A 12598-nucleotide genomic window follows, 5' to 3' on the forward strand; every position below is an offset into this window, starting at 1 on the left:
ACTGCATCTCTATTAAAATTACAAAAATTAGCCAGGTGTGGTGGTGGGAGCCTGTAATCCCAGGTACTTGGGAGGCTGAGGCAGGAGAATTACTTGAACCTGGGAGGTGGAGGTTGCAGTGAGCTGAGATTGCACCACTGCCCTCCAGCCTAGATGGATGACAGAGCAGGATTCTGTCTCAAAAAAAAAAAAAAAAAAAAAAAAAAGAAGCATGGCGCTAAGGTAGAGCCCCAGAAGAGAAACCCTGCTAAGGCAGCAGTGAGGGGAAATGTGGGGTTGGAGCCCCCACAGGGAGTACCCTCAGGGGCACTGCCTAGCAGGGCTGTGGAACAGGGCCACTGCCCTCCAGACTCCAGAATGGTAGAGCCACTGGCAGCTTGCACCCTCAGCCTGGAAAAGCTGCAGGCACTCAGCTCCAACCTGTGAGAGCAGCCACGTGGGCTGTGCCCACCCAGCAAAGCCATGGGGCTGGGCGTGCCCAAGGCCTCGGGAACCCACTCCCTATAGCAGAGTGCCCCGGATGCAGAATATGGAGTCAAGGGAGTTGATTTTGGAGTCTTAAGATTTAATGTCTTTCTTGCTGGGTTTTGAGACTTGCATATGGCCGGTTCCCCTTTCCTTTGGCCACCTTTTGCCTTTTGGAATAGGAATCTTTACCCAATGCTAGTACCACCGTTGTATCTTGGAAGTAAAGAACTTGGTTTTTTACCAAGGATTGTAGGTGGTAGAAACTTGCCTTGGGTCTTACATGGGACTTGGACTTTTGAGTTGGTGGTGGAACAAGTTAAGACTTTCGGGGATTATTGGGAAGGGGTGATCGTATTTTGCAATGTAAGAAGGACATGAGAGTTGGGGGCCAGGGGCACAATGATCCAGTTTGAATATTTGTCCCTTCCAAATCTCATGTTGAAATGTGATCGCCGGTGTTGGACATGGGGCCTAGTGGGAGGTGTTTGGGTCTTGGGGGTGGATCCCTCATGAAGGGATTGGTGCCTTGCTTGCGGTCATGAGTGAGTTCTCACTCTATTAGTTCACATGACAGCTGGCTGTTTAAAAGACCCCTTCCCTCTCTCTCCCTTGCTTCGTGCCATGTGACATGCCCGCTCCCATTCACCTTCTGCCATGATTGGAAACTTCTTGATTCTGTGATGATTAGAAGGTTCTGGAAGCCCTCACCAGGGGCATGGCACCAGCAGATGGATTTACTGCTTGATTCTCTTCTGGATTCTATTCAAAGACTTATTATCTGTTGGGGACCACTCTGCTACAGGTATGTAAGTGACATCCAGTGGAATCTCCTCACTTTGTCTGGTTTCTGGGGACAGTTATAAGGTTTTTACGAGAACAGTGAGTCACCACTTAAGCAACCAGGATTCAGCTAAAGAAATTGGGTGCTGCATACCTGTACTGTAGTCCCGGCTACTCCAGAGGCTGAGGCAGGAGGATTGCTTGAGCCCAGGAGGTTGATGCTGTAGTGAGCTATGATCACACTGCATTCAGTGGGTCTTCATTTCCTTATGAAGGCTCCTGTCTCATGTAAAATTTATATTGAATACATTTGCATGGTTTTTCCTTGTTAATCTGTTTTTTCTGTTACAGGAGCTCCAGTCAGGAACCTAGAAGGATAGAAAGAAAAGTTTTTTCTTTTGCTGCCCTACATTACAGATGAGAAAACTGAGGCTCAGAGAGGGAAAGTGACCTGCCCAAGGTCACACAGCCAGCGCAAGGTAGAGCTGGGATTCGAAGCTGGTCTACCTGGCCCTTCTGTTACACTTTCAGTGCTGATGCTAGCTTTGGTGTAAACCAAACTGGAACACATTATGCGTTTTGCACAGCACCAGGCAAATAGTAAGCGCTCAACAAATGCATGGTTCTTGTCCTCGTTTTCTTTGCTTGACTTTCAGGACAAAGCTCTTAACCCCTCAAAAGGCTTGATGATTGACTCTGGCTATGATTGACTCCGCCCACCACCACGTCTCTTACTCCAGTGCTGGCGTGAAATCATGTGCTGACCTCGTCCTACATCTCACCCCCATCTACCACCATCATCTAAATAGTTCCTGGCAGAAGCAATTCATCCTCTTTCAGGGAGTCGTCCTGGATGGGCACCTCCCTGCCAGGTGTGCACTTCCCTTCTTCCTGGGCTCAGGCTCAGCAGCTCGTTCAGTTGGTTCTGCATTTGCCCATGGAGGTCCCGATCTGGTGCAACCAGCCAGGGTTCTGGAGCGGAGTCTTTAGCTCATGCTGGCTGAGCTCCTCCCCTGTGTCAGGCTCTGGGCTGTTTTCTGTGTTACTGAGTTTCATTCCCACAACAAATCTTTGAGGGGCATATTTTTCGTCACCTCATTTGACAGATGCTGAGACTGAGGCTCTGAGACTTGAAGGGATTTGTAGGCATGAGGTGATTTGTAGGTATGAGGATAAAGGAGGGCTGTGACCGCCACTCAGGAACACAGGAGCACATTCCTGTGCAGGTGACGTTTGGGGAGACCCTTGACAAGTGACTGGCCTCTCAACAGGGAGAGGTGAGAGTTGAGGAGAGAAGGGAAGGGCAAGCTGGCCAGAGGAGGTGGAGGTTGCAGTGAGCCAAGATCACGTCACTACACTCCAGCCTGGGCAACAGAGTAAGACTCTGTCTCAAAAAACAAAACAAAACAATAAAATAAAATTAAAAAAAGAAAAGAAAAGAAAAGAAAAGGCATAAGAGAGTTTAAAAGCTCAGAGCTTGTATAATTCACATCTGCTGCAGAGCCTGAGCACCTAAGATCAGGTAATTTAAATATTCTATGATTAATTTCAGGAAGGTGCTGAGCATGTGGGTGGGAAGGTAGGGACAGGTCTGGATGCGTAAGTGTCACCTTCCCTCTCATGTCAGCTTCCAAGGGCTGGGTTCAGAAGAGGCATAAGGAAGTATTTACAGAATGACTGTTTGGGCAAGAAAGGTCAGGTGTCTTAGTCTGTTTTCTGTTGCTTATAATAGAATACCTGAAACTGGGTAATTTACAAAGAAAGGAATTTATTTCTTACAGTTATGGAGGCTGCATCCAATGTCCAGGGGCTGCGTCTGGTGAGGTCCTTCTTGCTGCTGGTGACTCTCTGCAGAGTCCCAAGGTGGTGCAGGACATCAGCTGGTGAGGAAGCTGAGTGCCCACAGCCTAGCTCAGGCCTCTTCCTTTCCTTATGAAGCCACCAGTTCCTCTCCCATGATAACCCATAAATCTATGAACTTATTAATTCACTAATCCATGACTGGATTAACCCATTCATAAGGGCAGAGCCCTCATGAACCAACCACCTCTTAAAGGCCCCACCTCTCAATACAGCCAGATTGGGGATTAAATTTCAACATGAGTTTTGAAGGAGACAAATATTCAAACCATGGCAACAGACCTGGCCTGTGGGTGGAGATGGGGGTTGGGGTGGTTCTGAGTGACGTTTGAACTGGCAAAGTTGAGAGGAAGCAGTCAAGTGCATTTGCAGGGAAGTCCACACAAAGTTTTGGATAAAAGGTTGAGCATTTGAGTTGGTATCTGAAATGGGGCCATGCCAACATTGGCGTGCAACTAAGTGGTTTGCAGTTCGGTTCCATGACTGCCGTGAAGCCAGGATCAAATAAAAATCGGGTTGGCCAACTTTTGCTATAAACAGCCAGAGAGTAAATATTTTAGATATTGCGGAGCAAGACATGTATGCTAGTCTTTTAGCACAGATATAGTGTCATTGGTTAATAAGCACAAGGTGTTGCTATCTAATTGGATAACAAAATAATGCAGGCTTCACTGGGCCTTAAAAGTGTGACACTCCGCCATTGATGGATACGTAGATAAACAAAATGTGGTATATACATACATAGATTATTATTCAGCCTTAAAAAGGAAGGAGTGACCGGGAGCAGTGGCTCATGCCTATAATCCCAACACTGTGGGAGGCGGAGGCCGGTGGATTACATGAGGACAGGAGTTTGAGACCAGCCTGGCCAACATGGCGAAACCCTGTCCCTACTAAAAAGATACAAAAAATTAGCTGGGTGTGACGTCACGCACCTGTAATTCCAGCTAGTTGGGGAGCTGAGGCAAGAGAATCGTATGAACCCGGTAGGTGGAGGTTGCAGTGAGCCGAGATTGTGCCATTGCACTCCAGCTTGGGGGACACAGCGAGACTCTATTTCAACATAAATAAATAGATAAATAGGAAGGGAATTCTGACACATGCTATCACATGGACGAACCTTCAGGATGTTATGGTCAACGAAATAAGCCAGTCACCAAAGGACAAATATCATATAATTCCATTTCTATGAGGTACCTAGATTAGTCAAAATTATAGGGACAGACAGTAGGGTTAAATAAAATTCACTGGAGGCCATTGTTTTGGACTAAGCTCCTGCACTAGATTCCAGAATGGAGTCACTCACGCTAGGTGCCCCGTCATCAAACTGACCTTTAAAACAGTCAGGTTTCCAAAAAAACAGAGTTACAGCAACCAACAAACAAGGTCCCACCCAATCAACCTGAGCTGATGTGATGAGAAGTTCCCCCTGCTTTCCCCCTAACAGGGAAAATTACCTTGAAATGCCCAGTCTACTTTTTGTTCCTTGTTTCTGTTCCCCTTCAGCCCTTTTGTGCCCCAAAGCCATCCCCCTCTGCTCACTGGGGTGTCTTTCTAGTTCACCGATGGAATGCTACCCATTTAGTGAATCAATAATAAAAGCCAATTAGGAAACTCAGTTTATTGAAATTTTATTTTATTGACAGTGGAATGGTGATTGTCAGGGGCTGGAGGAGAGGGGGGATGGGGAGTTCTTGTTTAATGGGTACAGATTTTCAGTTTTTCAAAGCAAAAGAGTTCTGGAGATGAATGGTGGTGGTGATTGCACAATAAAGTGAATGTACTGAATGCTGCTCAACTGTAGCGTTAAAAATAGTGAAGATGGCAAACTTTATGTTACGTGTATTTTACCACATGATTATCATGTATTTTTAAAAAAGTACAACATTGGAAGTCCACTCTTCTTGTTTTGACATGATGTGTACGCGCTGGTAATAAAAAAATAAAATGCTGGTTGGGTGCGGTGGCTCATGCCTGTAATCCTGGCACTTTGGGAGGCCGAGGCTGGTGGATCACGAGGTCAGGAGTTCGAGACCAACTTGGTCAACATGGTGAAACCCCGTCTCTACTACAAATACAAAAATTAGCTGGGCGTGGTGGTGGGTGCCTGTAATCCCAGCTACCCAGGAGGCTGAGGCAGGAGAATGGCTTGAACCTAGGAGGTGGAGGTTGCAGTGAGCTGAGATTGCATCACTGCACTCCAGCCTGGACAACAGAGCAAGACTCCATCTCAATAAATAAATAAATAAATAAATACGATGCTGCCCCACAGCGATATGCATGCTGTCGACTTGGAGTTGTGCCATGTGGTTGGTAGCGTGCTGAGCAATCACACAAGGAGATGACAGCAATGACTCTTGGTGGCTACTACTGAGCTCTGCCATTGTAGCAGGAAAGTAGCCACAGATAAATGTAACAAATGGGCCCAGCTATGTCCCAATAAAACTTTATTTGTGGACACTGAAACTGAATTTCATTTAATTTTCATGAATATTTCACAAAATTTTCTTCTTTCAGTTTTTTTTTCACCAACCAAAAAAATGTTAAAACCATTCTTAGCTCATGTATAGTATTTGCCAACCCCTGGTCTAAAACATCACATTGCTCCATTATTTGGCCAATTTAAAAAAAAAAAATTTGAGAATTGATTGTAATTCTGTTTGGTAGGAAGGCTCTTTGGAAGGGGTGATAGTTGAAGGGAGATGCAAAGGAGGAGAAAAAAGCAACTTGAAAAGCTAAGAAATCAATATCCAGGCAGAGGGAAGAGAAAGACAAGTGTTTATGCCAAAATGAATCTACCAAATGCAAACTCAGGGACATTCTATAAAATAAAATTTTATAAAACTGGATTCCAAAAATGACAAAGTCATGAAACAGACAACTGAGGAACTGTTCCAGATTGAAAGAAACTAAAGAGACATAACGATTGGAGGCAACACATGATATTGGATTTACTTTTGCTGAAAGAGGTGCCATGTTGACAACTGGTGAGATCCTGTTGAGATCTGTGGATTATATTAGTTAATATAATTAACATTATATCAACGTTAATTCCTGATTTCGATTCTTGTACTTTGGTTATGTGTTTATGGTAAAGAATATCATGCCTGTGCTGGGCGCGGTGGCTCACGCCTGTAATCCCAGCAGTTTGGGAGGCTGAGGTGGGGAGATCACCTGAGGTTAGGAGTTCGAGACCAGCCTGACCAATATGGAGAAACTCCATCTTTAAAAATAAAAAATAAAAAATAAAAAATAAAAAAAGAATATCATGCCTGCAATTTACCACTAAGTGGTTCAGAAAAATATAGATGTATGTAGTATAAAAATGAAAAACTATTATATATACACATACATGCATGTATGTGTATATATACACATATATGTGTACATACATGTACACTATAGGTTTATACATATGTATGTGTATACATGTATCCTTATGTATGTGTATATATACACCCATGTGTACATACATATGTGTATATATATATTTGGGGAGAGAGAGAAAAGGAGGGAGAGAGGGAGAGGGAGAACACTAATGTAGTGAGATGATATCTGGGGAATCTAGGTGATGTGGATGAAGCGTAGGGTATCTGGGAATTCTCTGTATTATTGTTGCAATTTTTCTGTAAGTCTGAAATTACGTCAATAGGAAAGTTTAGAACAAAGTATAGGATTGATCATTCTATTTTATATGTCTCGATCCATATTGGGAAAATGCCTTCTAAAAAACATGATACCATGATATCTTCTCACCAATCGCAAATGAGAGTGCTTGTTTCTCCACGTCTATACCAATACTGAGTATAATTCATCTTTTGAATCTTTGCTATTGTGCTACATTAAAAATCGATCTCATTTGTTTTAGTGGGCATTTCTTTGGTTATAATCGGGGCTGAGCACAATCTTCAATGTGTACTGGCCATCCATATTTTTTCTTTCATGTAAATAGGGAAGCGCAGGGGGCTGGGACCAGACCCTGGGCCCCTTCCATACTTAGAGGAGGAGCTGAGACTGCGTGGTGTTGTGGAAGCCAAGGAAAGAAGATGCTTCAAGAAGGAGGGAGCGCAACTGTGTCCAAAGCTGCCAAGAGGGCCAGTAAGATGGGGACAGAGGAGTGACCGTTGGATTTGATGGGCTGGAAGCTGCAGTCTTAGTTGAGTGTCGGGATGAATGCCTTCTTAGAGTGGGTGGAGGGGAGAATGAATGGTGACATTTTGAAGAGACAGATTGTACCAACTCTTTAAGGAATTTTGCTATGAAAGAGAGCAGAGAAATGGGGCAGGCACTGGAGGGGGAGGTGGCACCAAGGAACAGTGACACTCTGTGTTTGCTTATGGGAATGATTAACTGGTAATGCAGAAGAGAGTAGAGAAAATAGAAGTGAAGTTCTTCAAGAGAGGAGATGTTATATTCTCCTTAGGTGACCTCATTCAGTTCCACAGTGAAAGTCCCATCTGGACACCAGGGACTCCCAATTGCAGATTCTGTCTTCACCCTGACACTCCCCTGCACCTCAGTAGCATGTACACACCTGCCTGTTGGAGCTCTCTCCGCGAATGGTTGTCTTAGTGAGTTTGTGCTGCCGTAACAAATGTACCCAAGACTGGGTAATTTATAAAGAACAGAACCTTATCTCTCACAGTTCTGGAGGCTGAGCAGTCCAAGATCAGGGGACAGAAGATTTCGTGTCTGGTGAGGACTGCTCTCTGCTTCCAAGATGGTGCTTTCTTGCTGTGTCCTCACATGGCAAAAGAATTAGAAGGGGCACATCAACTCCCTCAAGCCCTTTTGTAAGGACACTAATCCCATCCCGAAGGTCCCACCTCTTAATACTATTACATTGGGTCTCAGGTTCCAACATGAATTTCGGAGAGACACATTCATACCATAGCAATGGTCAGTGGGCACTCAATCCCAACTTGGCTAAAAATAAAGACTCATGACTTTGGATAAATTAAGTATTCTGGGCCTCAGTTTCCTCATCTGTAACATGGGGATAATATCAGGATGGACCTCATAGAGTGGTTGTGAGGCTTACAGAAGAGAATCCGTGTAGAACAACAGCCTCTTCACCAGGGATGATTTTCCCTAGGGGCCATTTGGCAGTGTCTGGAGACATTTTTGGTTGTCCAACTGTCTCTCTCTCTGTGTACACTCATGCATGTATACTTGCATGCATACTAATGGCATCTAGTGGGCAGGGACCAGAGATGTTAACATCTCACAATGTACAGGACAATGAAACATTATCTCATCTCAAATATCAACAGTGTGGAGATTGAGGACTTCCTGATGTAAAGCAAGCCAGGCGCAGAGGAAAAACCTGGTAAATGTGAGCGCTTACTATTCTTTTAACTCTCCAAACCAGCTCCCGCCCATCTTCTGCCATTTTCCCGCCTAAGAAGTACCACCATCTACCCAATTTTTCAAGGCAAAAAACATGTATACACAGTTTCCTTGAGACTTGCCTTCCTCTCATCCCCAATTCCAGCCCATGATTAGGAAGTTCCATCGATTTCCACCCCCCACACATCCTGAGTGCTTGCCCCTCCACCTCCCCCGCTTCCACTTTATTCCAAGTGTTTGTCAGTTCTCCCCTGGGCTAATGCAGGAGCCCCCTAACGGGACTCCCTGCTTCTGCTCTCATTTTCGTCAACTCTCCACACAGTGGCCAAAATGATAGTTTGAAAATGTAACCAGATGGATGATGCCCCTCTCCTGCTTAAAACCTGCCCTGTCTTCCCGCCTCATTCAAGTCTCAACTCTCCCTCCGGCTTAGAGTCCTGCAGACCCCAGCCGCTCCCGCACGCTACACCTTCCCCCTTGCCCACTTCTCTCCAGCCATGCTGGCCTTCTCTTGGCTTCTTGAATATTCCCAGCTCATTCCTTCTTGGAGAACTTGCACTACCTTTGCTGGTCCCTCCTCTGGAAGGCCTCCCCCCGCCGACCATTGCACGGCATTCAGATATCAGCACCTCCTTGGGAGATATTTCTTGACCATCCCACCTAGAGTCGCTGTGCCACCTCTGTCAGGTCACCCTATTTTACTTTGCTCCGTAGACCTGCCATAGGAAGGATATATGTTTGTTTGCTTGCCTGTTTTGCCTCACTAGGTCATTCCATGAGAGCAGGGACCTTGTCTTGTTCATCGAGACCTCCAGCATCTAGAACCATGCCTGGTATGCAGTAGCTGCTCAACGAATCACAGTTGAATTGACTTTAGATTATGTGGCTTTCCTCTTCGTGACTTTTATCTATTTTCCTACTGAGTTACTACTCTTATTTATCTGTAACGGTTCCTCGTTTATGAAGAATATTAACACTTTGTCTTTTGATTTTTTTCTTTTTCTTTTTTTTTTTGAGATGGCGTCATGTTCTGTCACCAGGCTGCAGTGAAGTGGCACGATCTCAGCTCACTGCAACCTCCACCTCCCTGGTTCAAGAGATTCTCCTGCCTCAGCCTCCCGAGTAGCTGGGACTACAGGCACACGCCAACACGCCCAGCTAATTTTTGAATTTTTAGTAGAGATGGGGTTTCATGATGTTGGCCAGGATGGTCTCGATCTCTTGACCTCGTCATCCGACCACCTCAGCCTCCCAAAGTGCTGGGATTACAGGCATGAGCCACCGCGCCCCACCTTGTCTTTTGAGTTCTTACAAGGTGTTTGCTGAAATAAATGGTGCAAGCTTTTAACTGCGATCGCGTAAGTTCCCGGCTGTAGCCACCTGGGTGAAGTATTCCAGCTTTGGAATATAAACTGAAAAATCATTAATGGACTCTTAGGGTTGGGCACCTCATCTGCAGGATCAAAGGGAGGGACCGTTTCCCCTCCTTGAAATGCTGAGGAGCTTGGACGCTTAGGTCCTCGCCCTGACTTGGCCAGTGGTATGAGCAGGTGACTTTTCGGCATGTCTCTTTGCCTGAGCTGAGTCACTTGCAAATTGGGGATAATGAGGTTTGTCTCTGGCTCATCAGCTTGGTGTGTTTTCATCTTTTCCGATGGTCGGGTTTGGGCTTTAATCAACAGGCCGGCAAATATTTAGTGAGTTCCCTGTCTGTGCCAGGACGGCGAAGATCCTGATGGAACAAAACACAGTTCTGCCTTCAAAGAGTTTACAGTCCAGAGAGGGAGAGAGGCAAGTACACAAATCACTGCAGTGGCTCCGAGCAACAAATACATGCACAGGCACACATGTGCCCAACAAGAAGTGGGTGACGGTCTACGGGGAAGGCAAGGAAGCCTTCCCAGAGGAGACGTCATCTGAATAGGGTTTGAAGAGATGAATAGGAGTTTGCCAGACAAGGCGGGGCGGGGTGGGGGTGGCTGTCACTGCAGAGGGAACTGCATGTGCAAAGGCTTGGAGATGACAGCATAATGGATATGGGAAAACCACAGCTCTATGGGATTCTTTTTTTTATTATTTTTTTTAATTTTATTGCATTTTAGGTTTTGAGGTACATGTGAAGAACATGCAAGATTGTTGCATAGGTACACACGTGGCAGTGTGATTTGCTGCCTTCCTCCCCATCACCTACATCTGGCATCTCTCCCCTTGCTATCTCTCCCCACTTCCCCACCCCCACCGTCCGTCCCCTATTTCCCCCCAACTGACCCCAGTGTGTAGTGCTCCACTCCCTGTGTCCATGTGTTCTCATTGTTCAACACCCGCCTATGAGTGAGAACATGCGGTGTTTGATCTTCTGCTCTTCTGTCAGTTTGCTGAGAATGATGGTTTCCAGGTTCATCCATGTCCCTACAAAGGACACAAACTCATCGTTTTTGATGGCTGCATAATATTCCATAGTGTATATGTGCCACATTTTCTCTGTCCGGTCTATCACTGATGGGCATTTGGGTTGGTTACAGGTCTTTCTGGCTGACCCCAACACTTCCATTACTTCTTTTCTTTCCTACCTTTTTCCTGAGCCAGTGTGGTCTTGGGGAGGTGTCTGCTGCGTGATTGCAGGAGTGCTGAGCCTCCTTAGGGAGGGAGAGAAAGGGGACAGTCCTGCTGGAAGGCACTGCCTGGGAGGAACAGGTCTTCAGGGGGCTCCTTATGCATCCTTCCTTTGCACTACGAGGGAAGGGGGAGAAGGAGGCTCTGCCCCAAGTCTCTCTGGCTTGGCTCAGCAGTGTCACTCATCATGGGGAAGGATCCATTCCAGGAGCGGAGCAACCACAGGGCTGGGACCCTGGGAGGATCGGAGAATATTGGGCTGAATGGCAAAGTTACGTGGAACCTGAGCTACCTGTTTCAGGAGGACAAAATGTTTCATCTTCCCTAGCACTTCTACCCTTGGTGCTTGGGGGCTGCTGGAAGTTTTGAGAGACAGGGTCTCACTCTGTCACCCAGGCTGGAGTACAGTAGCGTGATCGTGGCTCACCGCAACCTCAAACTCCTGGACTCAAGTGATCCTCCCGCCTCAGCTGCCTGAGTAGCTAGAGCCACAGGTGTGCGCCAGTACGCCAGGCTATTTGTTTTTACTTTTGTAGAGATGAGGTCTCACTATGTTGACCAGGCTAGTCTTGAACTCCTGGCCTCAACCAATCCTGGGAGATATGTACTTGAGGCTGAAATGTGCTTTGTGTCCCGTGATCAGTGAGCACTATTTGCCGTGAGTGCTGGAAGGGAGCACGCTTGCATGCACACTCGTGGAAGGGAGAGACTGGGTCTGCATGCTGTTGCTGCCATCTCTGATCTGGTGCAGATGGGGAATCTAAGGCACAGAGCGTGCGAGGGTCTTATTTATTGCCCTGTCTCCAGGACCAGCACAGTATCTGCCACAGTGCCAGGAAAGGTCTGTGGAATTGAGATGCATTACCCCAGTTCTCCCAAGTCTATTGGGACTCTATTAAAACGGGACAAATGGCTGTTAGGTGCATAAACTCTTGTACATTTCAGGGGAGATTTTCCTGCAAAAGAACAGACTCCAGAGGAGGCTAGGAAATCAGAGGTGCCCTCTCCTGGTAGTTTTGGGATACCTGGTCACAGAGGCTGGGAGCAGACTGAAGAACCAGGCTATAGCATAGCTGACTTTCCCTTCTTCGAAAAGATCCATTTGAAAATATTAAATATTACAACAGAGCCACAGAACCTTGAGTCTGAAAGCTCTAAGCAGACATTTAGGTCAATTCAGCTGAAAACAAAACAAGACAAAACAAAACCCTGCAGACTGGCATTCAAATCTCAGTTCCATCTATTTCCTGCTGCAGGGGCTTGGGCAAGCGAGTTAACCCTTCTGATTTCATTTAGTTTAGTTTCCTCATGTGTAATGTAATCTCCAGCTCACAGGATTAAATGAAATATGTCAGCAAGCTGCCAGTCCAGTGCTTCGTGTGGAAAATAGGAGCTTCTATTTTGCAAGGCGATAGCAAAAATTTTTAAAAAGAAAGAAAGAGGAAAAAAAAAAGAATTTCAAGGAACACTAGGAGCTATATTTCTAGCAGATATTCCTATAACAGAGGCACGTTTTACTGCCTATGCT

The sequence above is a fragment of the Sapajus apella genome, unplaced genomic scaffold (genome assembly GCF_009761245.1).
Source record: "Sapajus apella isolate SASKATOON/1434 unplaced genomic scaffold, GSC_monkey_1.0 scaffold43, whole genome shotgun sequence".
Taxonomy (NCBI): domain Eukaryota; kingdom Metazoa; phylum Chordata; class Mammalia; order Primates; family Cebidae; genus Sapajus; species Sapajus apella.